General features: G+C 32.0%; 1 long non-coding RNA gene across 1 annotated transcript; it reads right to left on the bottom strand.

The window, feature by feature from the left end:
* Positions 1–677: 677 nt before the first annotated feature.
* On the bottom strand, positions 678–7,229 carry LOC148603011 (uncharacterized). The gene is made up of 3 exons (XR_015916653.1): positions 7,101–7,229; positions 6,483–6,536; positions 678–1,227 (listed from the first exon to the last, which is right to left on the bottom strand). It is a non-coding gene; the product is annotated as an uncharacterized LOC148603011 (long non-coding RNA).
* Positions 7,230–11,509: the final 4,280 nt, after the last annotated feature.

Here is an 11,509-nt window from a genome sequence, read left to right as displayed (position 1 = left end):
TAACTACCTTTGGTTGTTATAGCTCTAATTATTAATTAAAAAAAAAAACCAATTAAATGTAGCTTTTTAATGTTGTTCCAAAGCAGCTTAGAATATTGACATTCTCTTTTAAATATTCATTTATTGCTTTTATTACTTTTTGGATGAATTTCAATTTAAAAAGGAAAATTTAATACAAAGAGACCAAAAAAAAACCTTTTTATATATTTGAGTTAATAGGTTACCAAGATAATAAGGCTTACCCTACCAGTGCACCTGGTCCATGCTGCCAGTTTTTAGTGGAGTCCGAGTTGCTCATTTGCTTTTGTTACTTTGTATGTTCTTTGTTGTGTATGTCTGTTTTCCATGACTTGTCTTTGTCGTTGGATTGCATTCTTTTGAATACCGCTATAACCTTGGTTCCCTTGATTACTCTTTCATAAAAAAGCAAAACGATGAGTTTGTCACATTTAAATTTTGATTGAACTGAAGATCAATCTTGATTTATTTTTTGTAAGCTGGCAGATGGAGACCCACTTAAACTCATGACACTGCTAAATATTTTACTCTATGCATGAACCTATTTGATTTCAAGCTGTATGTAAAGAAGACAGTCGTGCGAAGTATATGACACGTTTATTCAATAAAATTTACCATAAAATTAAAACTTAAGCATATTATATCAAAGAGGACAGAAAATAAAGTGTGTTGTACATGCTATTAGCTGAGCTAAAAGTTTTAAACCGGATATTGTTAGTGCTAATCAGAAGAGAACCAATTAAACGCCACTCCTTAATGGATTTGAACAATCTAGCTTTTTTGGGGAACATTGAAACGCATAAAAACGCATCCTGTCCCTATGACAGTGTAATATACTCCATGCAGTTTGCTCTTTGATGTTGTAATCTAGTCTATCCTTGTGTTGTTAATGTGATGTAGTTCAAAATGGCAGTATTTATTGCTACAAGAACATGGTAATGTCACTGCACATCAAGTTCTTGTCAAATTTACTATCGGTTTACTTGTGAATTATCAGTTCAAAAAGATCTAAGCAATAAAATTTGTGTTCAGTTGACTCGAAAGATCACGTCCTTACCAAGATTTCTATCGATATCAATGTGAAGTAGAAAACATCTTAAATCGATCATTTTGTTAACATAACAATGACAATTTATTACTTGTAAGCTTTTAGAAAAATAAAATTCAATTGTCATCTTGATACAGCTTTGCGCTATTTCAATGGTATACCTACAATTAAAAAACACATTTTGGAGTAAAAGGCTTTAGAAAAGCAGAGGACGCTAACACTACCAGTGAACTTGGTCCATGGAGTCCAAGTTGCTCATTTACTTTTGTTACTATGTATGTATCATTTTAGTTATTTTTATGCTCCTTGTCATGTTTGTCTGTTTTCCATGTCTGGTCTTTGTCCCTGGATTACATTCTTTTGAATTCCGCTAGAATTTTGGTTCCATTGATTACTCTTCCAGAGGTCGAAAGCCAGGTTTTAGGTATAATCTTTTTATCTAGTTTTCACTTCTCGAGAGAATAATGCATTAAAACATATGGTTTCTCTGCATTTTCGCTAATAGATAAAAAAAATGGAATCTGAACTGTTACATAATAATATTCCACTTTAAGTTTCAAAAAGGAATATGATTGAATTCACGATGCCATGGAAGTCTTATGGATGTATTCAAGAACATAGGTTTATAGTACATTTTGTCAGTCTTTATTGCATTTTTAATGCACTTTATAAAATTGCGTTACATAGTGCTACGGATTAATATATTTTACGCCTCTGGCATCAAACAACATTTGCAGAAAGACTTGGAAATTGTAAACTTAAGGATTAAAAAAAAGAAAATAAGTTTTATACGTATATAACTGTGCACAAGTATTGCGCTTCAGTTTAGAAAAAATCCATTTGTTCATAATTGGAAAATGAGTGACCTTTAACCCTGAATAACTTTCACGTCTTCAATGTATTTGATTTAGTAGCAGTTGTTGTAAAAAATTAAACAAATTCTGTAATATGTGATATGGCCTTCAAAAAAAGCTACACATTTTTATAAAAAATATGAAAAATAAAAATATTTAAGCTTCCCAAGCATTCATCACATTGTGCATGATTCTTATCTGGCTAGCTACTTGAGAACATTTAAACGTTTTTTTTTTTATAGTTTCGCTATTTACCCTTTGACCTTAAAGATGCTCTTTCATGGAAGCGCAAGTCACCTGGTCGTAATTCGGTTTTTCGATTGGCCAAATACTAATACTCGAAAAAAACTGTATCGAAAATTGAAATTTCTTGCCATGTGTTATTTCCTGAATGATATGTAGAGTATGAATAAGTAAAAGGAAAATATTTTACTGTATCGGCTATCTTTTTTTTTCAAAAATAGGACTTGTTTATTTGTAAGCGTCTTAGGACCAATTATCATCCCTACATAAAACTTCAACAATTCAGAGTGATAAAGAGCCTCATCGTGATTTGTCAATGACCAATCATTATTTATCTTTTTCCATTAAGGTTAGATAAAAAAGCATCTATCTCGATTTATCAAATATAAACAAAGACAAAGAAAGAAATATCATTTGCTTTTTTGTCTTACCTTAAGCACAACAAGTGTCCGCATAACAGACTCCTGAATGGTCTTTGTATATCTGCGTCCATTCGGTTTACGTTTTGGGGAAAAAGAATTGAAAACAAAACACAAGACTGTTTTTGTTTTTCATTTTTATCAATTCAAAACGGAAAACGAAAAAGGAAGATGTTATTGTTTTCAGTGTTGAGAAATCAAAATTGAAATACAAAAAACAAACAAACAAAAAAAAAAAAAAGCGAGACTATTTGCATTTTTCGTTTTCATCATTTCAAAGGAGAAATTGAATAAATTTTCATTTTTCGTTTTTGATTTAAAAAAAAAAAGAAAAAAACGAAACAAGGATAGGTCCTAAACATCAAAACGGAAAACGGAAAATTTAAGGGGCTTTTATTTGAAAATCTTTATTATAAAATTGAAAGCAATAAACTGAAATGTGTTCATTCCTCGTTTATCGATTTAAATGATGGTGAAAACGAAGCGAAATGTTAATTGATATCAAGTAAAGGAGGAGGTTCGGTAAGGCCCTATTTTAGCCCCTGTTTTCAACGTTTTTGAAAGATTTGTTTTGGTCTATACTAGTTAGTTTATTTCAAAGGATAATGGTTGTAATAAATACATCTCAGCCGATTTTAGCGATATCATGAATGTTTTTGACCTAATAGCGATGATACGTCATCTATATAGCAGAAACTGAGATTAAAGAATCTAGTTAAACGATATTTTTTCTTTCGGATGACATCAGTTATAAAGTCAGCCTCATCAGAGTGAAGGAATAGGTCAGCAAGTAGAGGTATTTTGGACTAATAAATAGGGTCCAGTTGTAAAGCAACTCCTATAAATTTATTGTATATACGTCCTATCTGCCTTCTCTATGTGTCGTACAAATACTTGATTAAGACGGGATTTCACTGTAATTCCAAAAACCAATTCACGTAGATTAAATATTATTTCTTATTTTCATTATTAAGGTGAATCAGGACTCATATTGAAAGCATTAGGTAATACCTTACTTGTCCATGACCTCTTAATAACTACATTGCCTTTCATAATGTCTATTTGATAGTAAAAAAACTAATTACTCTCTGGAGTGTCGTTATAAAAACTAATTCAATCACCAAATAAGCACGTTGTGGATCGTGCAATATGCTTTTTGGCACCGAAGGCAATAAATTGTCGACGTAAATTACTTCTGACAAAAGACTGTTCACATTTTTAAGTTAAAGTCAATGGAATAGACAGTTATTATTAGTCAATTTGAGACATTCATGGTTGGAAGGAATTTCGTATCATTTATTTATAACAAAACAAGTTTACATTCTATTGTTTCAGAAAAAAAGTCTTAGTCGTATCCCTAGTTTTAAGTAAAACTGTCATCATTATTTATTGGTGTATACTCTTTCATATCAAGTGTTGAGAAGTTGAAGGGCATGCTTGATAGAAAAGATAGGTTGTTCCATCATGAAGACGGGGATCTTGTTGCATAGTGAAACCAGTATAAACCAAATCCTGGATAATCCAAAAAACTTTTATAAACCAGACGAATTTTTGATCAATTTGCGTGTATTTTCTATTTTGGTAATCCGAACACGTGTCTTAACCGGACCAATTTTAAAGTCCAAATGATTGAGACAGGTTTCCATGTTAATGATATCACTTTATCAAATTCAACAGTCTATTCAGCTAGAAATTGAAATTCGACAGAACTGATAAAATATTTTTTAAATGGCTAACGTTCAATAACTTAGTTTTTTCGACATACCCATGCCAATGTAAACCTTCAACTTCTTTACGTCCTTCAATGAGAAAGGCTGAATAAAATGGCTAATTGATATCATTATATTACATGGGTCTACCGTGAAACTAATACTTCAGCGTTCTTCATTGTTTTGCAAACATTCAGAAAACATTTTAAAAAATACTAAACGTAGGCAATGTAACTTTAAATCAAACACGGAATTTTTATTAAAATCAGACGGTCATATTTACAGTAATTGTACCCCATAGTTTTGCTTCATGAAATGTTTTTTTTTCGTGTCTACAGGGAGACTCAATGACTACAATAAGTTTCAATACTTTAAAAAAAAACATCGTTTTTAAACTTTCAAACTAGGCTACAATGGAACATAAAACTGGGTTTCTGCTATGAGCCCTAATAAAATATGATCTCCATTGATGAGTGTGTAGTAAACATTCATTAGTTTGAATGTTTATGCTTTAGCTTTGAACTTCCGATATGCTTGCCATGTTGACGAATAAAAAGTGATGTATAAGTGTCTTGGGAAAGATCTGACGACAAGATACAATGTTATTTAGCAATGGACATCAGGTGGGATATTGCAATTCAATCCCTAACTTCATTTCCAAACACATCCTGTTCAATTAAAGGCTTGTTATATTGCCAAAGCTATGTACGGATACAAAAAGGCAATTACTAATAAGGATGAACGATGAAAAGTAAAAGCTGAAAGTACAGATGTGATGAGAGCATTAGTTTGAAATCTTCCGTTTACTTATTTCCCGGTCAGATTATGTGAATGTGCATGCACAGTTTGAATTCTGAATTAACATTTTTATTTTAAAAGAAAGATAATTAATTATGTATCTTCCGTCGAAATGGGCTAACTGAGAAATTCAACTTTCGTCCTCTTAAACAACGTGTGGTTTTGCAGCAATCTAGTAAATACGTCTTGACCAATCAGAAATGTTATGAACAACAGCAATCCATAAGATACAATGCAGTTCGGAATCGGTTCATTTGAAAATGTTTACCGACTCCTATTCTGAATATATAGCAAAACATTCGAAAATATTTTGAATAAAAAAATCCTATATAAATTTGAACTACAACCAGAAATAATTTTATTTCAGATACAATGAGCTTAATTTCAATGAGCTTAATATGGTTCATATCAAAATTGAACGATAAGTTTTTACAAAACTGTGCATGTTCTTTTTTGTTATTTTTGTGTTGGATGTTCTATTCATCATCAATTAAGGTTGTCATCTACTGTACTGATATATGAACGGCTTGTTTTCAATTGTGTTATCAAAATGTAATTCATTTCCTCATTGACCTTCACCAGTGCTGAACTGTCATATTTGTTTAATGGATTTTTTTGGAAATTTATAAACAAGCTGAAATTAGTCCTGAAGTTGCATATGCCAGCATAACTTGGTCAAATTTGTAAAGAAATCTTATAATTGAATTTATGACCGATCCAGTCTTAATTAAGATTGTCTATTGTAATTAAGTTAAGACTTTTTGAACAGTGCACTGCGAAACAAAGTAGTTCATACCAAAACACTGATGTCGCCCGACGAAACTCAACCAAACAGAAGGCTTATTTAAAAATCAAAATACATTGTTTTTGAGTATATGGTATTTTGTTTTCTTACACTGTTTTGTTATTGTATTTTCGGCTTTGTCCGTGGTTTCTCCTTCTTTCACTACTTTATTCCTACACCATTCTTCGGGTACAAACCTGTGGCCCTTTTCACAAAAAATCGTAAGAGTAAAATTAGCCGTAAGTTATGACGTCATAGTAAATAAAAATATTGTGACGTCCTTACTTACGACTAATTTTGTGAAAAGGACCACTGCTTCGCTTATTTCTTGAATAGAGTATTTACAGTCAAAACAAGTTTTTATTGTTCATGGCGACCTCTTTTACAACGGTTACAAACAGAAATAATTAAGTCAAAATGTTGTTTTCACTTTACAAAACACGAAAAACGTAGAGTTACACTACATTCTTTGCAAATTGGTATCGCTGAAGTCTATTTTCGTAATTTGATTGATGAACGTTGTAATTTCTTGAAATAAATAAATCATAATTAGTTTGCAGTTACGATTTACAAGTGGTTTACTAGAAAGTGAATATAATTTCTACTTACAGGTGTGCTGTATTGATCGTGAACGAGAGTTAATCAAGTTCATTCCCTTGGGATCTAAAAGCAATTTCATTATGTTTAAATATGGTTTGTAGAGGAAAAAAACAGGCTCATTTATCAATCGCTTTACTCAAAGTAAACCTTATTTGATTGAGTTACTGTAACCAAAGCTATAATATAACCCTAAAAATTGACAAAGTTTTGTTTTTATACATGACCTCAATTTAAAACGATTGGAATGAAGCCATTGTTTTAAATTGTTTTATAGATTTTTGGAACAATCGTAATTTTCATTTGTGCTCCGTTGACCCAAGAATTGCCGCGAGAGACATCTTGTTTTAATGTTGCCCATCTTCTTGATTAATCACAGTCATCATATGATTTTTCCCAAATTGAACGCCTGCTTTTATTACTCACTACTATATCAAGAACTATTTTATTACTCACTACTGTACCAAGATCTATTTTCAAGTGAATAATTACATAATGAAACAGAGGGAACTGTACGAGTTAGTGCGTGAATTAAAATTTCCTTCGTAACGTATGAATATAAAAAAGGAAACTAAGTTCAAACAAAAAGCTCTTGGAATACTGTTTAATTTCGATGATAGTCAAACTTACATAAACCTTTATTTTAACATCCCAATTAGATATTCCCATTTCAAATTTATCAATGGTTGTTTAGCAATAACAAAAAATATTAAAGACAGATTGAATTGTAGTGAAAATAAAACTTTGACAAGGAATTGCATAACACAAGACATTATTTACGTCAGCATGACTCTAGGGACACATGTTATTATCTATTTAGATATACATATGTAAATTATCAAAGAATTTTCTTGGCAGTTTGTATCATATTTTTTATTCGATTATCCTACACAATCATAATTCTAATTGTTTTTTTTTCGGCTTTTATATGGTGGATATAATATCATGCGAAGACGGTATATTCACTTTTTACACATGTTCCACACTCAGTGCTTATCCCCGCCTCTTTATGCAAATTAGTATAGTAAAACAGAAAAGGCTAGTAAGTAATGAGCAATACCAATGACTTGTTCTAAATCCTGTGTGAGGAAATATGTCAGAATAGTAATACGTAGTAAATCAGGAGGGCCTGTGGGAAGATTGACGTAGATCTTTTCCAATCTTACTTTAAGGGGGTAAACCTAGGGTAAGGGACACAACTCTTACAAACCATTGGAACACTTGTATTCAGCATTTTACATCAGTCTCATGTAAGCTTCAAAGTAACTTGGTCGAATTTCATTCTGTTTCAAATAAAAGCTTGATAAGCTTTGGTGAAATTAAATATGATACAAACATATCACTGATTTCAAGAGTTATGCCCCTTACCCTAGGTTTATCTCCTTAAGTCTACCCGTCTTGCAGAAATCGTTCATTTCGATGATATCTAGTTATGATTATCAACTGTCAAAGATTATAAAATGAGTTGTAAATATATGTGCAGTGTCTTGAGGTTATTGATTTGTTACAACTAACTGGTGCAAAACATATTGCACTATTTCGATTCAACATATTCATTTCATGGCATAAAATGTTATGAAGAAAATATTGAGAATTTAAAACATTTTATCCTTTAAAAAATAGAAAACATAACTATTTGTATTTATTAGGTTCGATTTAGTACTAACAATTAATCTGAATTTTCAGACCTTACCTTTAGTTCGGTCTGTCTTTGTTTACAATTTGAATATATAATTATCTTGCACATATACTTCAACTTGAAGACGTAATTTATTTAATCTTTATTAATATTTAAATCTTTATTTTATTTTTGGATTTTTATCCCTTACTTTAGGGAAAGCGTCCGTTTTGTTTTACCTTATTTCATCACACCTCAGAGTTTTATGTCAAAATGTTTCTGCAGTACAAGTGGAACTCTTATCAGTTTCATTCCACTAGGTAAAAAATGATGAATTTATATCATGGCTGATGTCCACAGTGGGCGCAAGACAAAAAACATACCAATGTTTTAACACATTGAATTCCATAAACCTTTGCATCCTGTTTTGTTTGACAATTTCCTAACCCCGTGCAGGTCCGGGTGTTAAAAGAATAGGCCTGCAGCAGCGCTAAGCTTGTCGTAAAAGGCGACTAAATAGTGCTCAGAACCCTAGCCGGGGGCTAGGGCGCTTTGCCCACAGAGCAACTGGGATGTGTGCCCCAGATGGTTGAATGGTGGGGTATCCCTGGCATGTTACATGCTGGGGTTGTCAGGCTATAATACGGAAAACCTGACCGCAAACCATAGTGATGCACCGTGTTGGGAAAGATGCCACGCGCCTCCAACGTTAAAGAACCCTACTGTGGTATTCTCCCGGAGTAGGAACCATAGGGCTCCACCACAGGAGGCTAAATTGCCCGACCCTACCCACCTCTCCCTATTTCCAGTGGAAATCAAAATTTGTTGACCCTGTTGTCCTTGTGTCCCATCCCTTTTTCATTTCATCATCATTTCATGTTCATTTTATCATCAATTTCATGTTCATCGTCTGAATATAGCTGAAATATTGCTGCTCGGACGTTAAACCCCAACAAACAAACAAACAAACAAACAATTTCTTTACCTCCAACTTACCTGGATTTAACCCCTACCACAATTAGTAATATCGTTAAAAGAGTATTCGATTGGAGGTCTCCGCCTTTTCTCCCAAATGGATATATAAGCAAGCAACTTTTCACCTTAAAACGAGAAGACTGACCGTATATTGTTTCATGCTGGAGGAAACCTCGCATTTCATTGATCGCCAATGTACTGTATTTCAGCTATTTAATATGTTTTTGTATATTTTTTTATATTTAAACTCATCTGATGAATCAGATCTTTAGATATGTTAACCCGATATGTTTTCCATTATTCAATTAAATATATCGTACTTTACTTCGTGAATGCTGTGAAAGGTTTTTTCGTGACAAATTAATGTGCGAAGGACTCATACTGTAACACAAGGATGACATACTATATATCATAATTTCATCAAGATATTAGAACAAAATTTAAAATGGGGAAAAATGAAACAAACACGAAATGTACTTTTGTTTCACTATATATCCATTTATATGAATGTATACAAGTGCTTATACAAAAACAGATATTAAAAATTAACGTTTTTTTTCATTAAAATATATATACTAACCAATATAGATAATAGCTAAAAGTACTTATAAAACATTACCACGTTTTAAATTGTACCTACAATCACTACAGAAATTCTAAACCATAGCTGAAATATTTTGAATTTGAAAGATAATATATCTCGGAATCATAATATTATACAATGCTCGGCCGAGTTATCTTACAAATCGAATTCTTTACTAATTCTTTACAGCCGACGAGGACAGAAAAAATCCTTAAAATATAAAAATCAAAGACAAAACGAAAACCAGAATTACAGAATCGATATCACAATAATCAAGTGTAAAGACTACACAGGGAAAAATACACACACATCATATAAAATGAAATAACTAAAATTACACGTACAAAGAAAAAAAAGTAAATGAGCAATTCGAATTCTACCAAAAACCTGGGAGCATGGACCAAGTGCACCGGTAGGGTTGGCGTCCTCTACTTTACTAGAAAAAAACACCCATTTGCTTATAAAATGTCAAGCCTGAGGTAGGCGAAAGAGGAAATGAAAACCATAACACGGTGAAAAAAAGAAGAAAAAAGATCGGTTTGACTTTTTCACAAAAAGTTGTCAGTCGGCGTTGCTTTTGATAAACATCTATTCTGCTGCCTTTCAGATTTAAAAGTATAATATAGTTCTAGCCGATATTTAGCCTAAAGGATTTACAATATGCTCTTTTCCTTGCCAAGTTTTTACATGACGTTTGACAGTAATTTTGGATGTCTGTCACGGAAGATTGTTCAGTGCGCTATGATATGCATTTAAGTAATAGACATTTAGAAAGACAATGTTCGTCCTTGTCTGACACGGAAGAGAGTAGTCAAGGACGTTAAAAACCACCTTAATAGAAAAGCGATGTCTAAAGTTTAAAGGAAGGACTGACTAAGCATAAATCAAAATGGGGAAAAAGATCCATGCGAAAAAGAAAAAAAGGACACCTGGAGGTACACATGTAAGTCTTAGTGCACTTCATTTTTTAATATGGATACTCCTGCTTGAAAGGGGAGGGGGTTTATTGGTATAATACTTCACCTTTTGTCCGTCTTTCTGTTTGTCCTACTACTGCTCTTTTCATTTTTAACGAAATGTTTTGTTGGAATTTTGCCCGGGCAATAAAAACATTCTGTGTAAAGGCTCAGTTTATATTATTACCATATAATTAAGTGGGTTTGCGGGATATCACTAGTAAGCAATTTTACTTTCGATACGTTATCATAAAATCAAATATGTTATTATGAGTCATAAAAGCCTGTAAATTTCAAGAAATACTCAACACAAAGTCATGAATTATCTAACTTGCTTTTTAAATGGTTTTGAATGTGGTAACTTAACGACGAACCAAACTTGTTTTGTTTAGTAAAATTCAATTATATCTATAGTTATTCAGTAAATAATTCATTAAGTGACAGCAATCAATTTTAGTGGAAGTTGCAAATTTTACAGGGAAAATTAAAATAATACAATATCATCATACAACGATTCAAACCTCCAAACATTCTGCTGCAAACTTGCACTTTAAACCTGTCTTATAATTTAGTAATAAAAATGACTTATTCATTAGTGAAGCATTTGAAACAAGTTTACAGTTTCAGCTATGACTTTAAGTTATTCAAAAAAGTGTGAACTGACAAACACAATAAAATTCCAATTTAATATGCTTGTAACGATTCTGTACTTGATCATCCTTATTGTAAAACACAGCAGTAGACAAAAAACGGCCAAATTATTGGCGATGGAAATATGACTAATGCCATCATAATTATTACGCCGATAAAGCTGTTTAATGATTTATCAGAAAGCAATTAACTCAATGATTTAAGTCAGAAAAATCATTATCAATATAAAGGACTGTATATATGATTTCCATTCATT

Source organism: Perna viridis, chromosome 11, assembly GCF_037379345.1.
Source record: "Perna viridis isolate PV_CMFRI_1.1 ecotype Kerala chromosome 11, ASM3737934v1, whole genome shotgun sequence".
NCBI lineage: Eukaryota > Metazoa > Mollusca > Bivalvia > Mytilida > Mytilidae > Perna > Perna viridis.
This window is presented reverse-complemented; position numbering and strand designations above follow the sequence as displayed.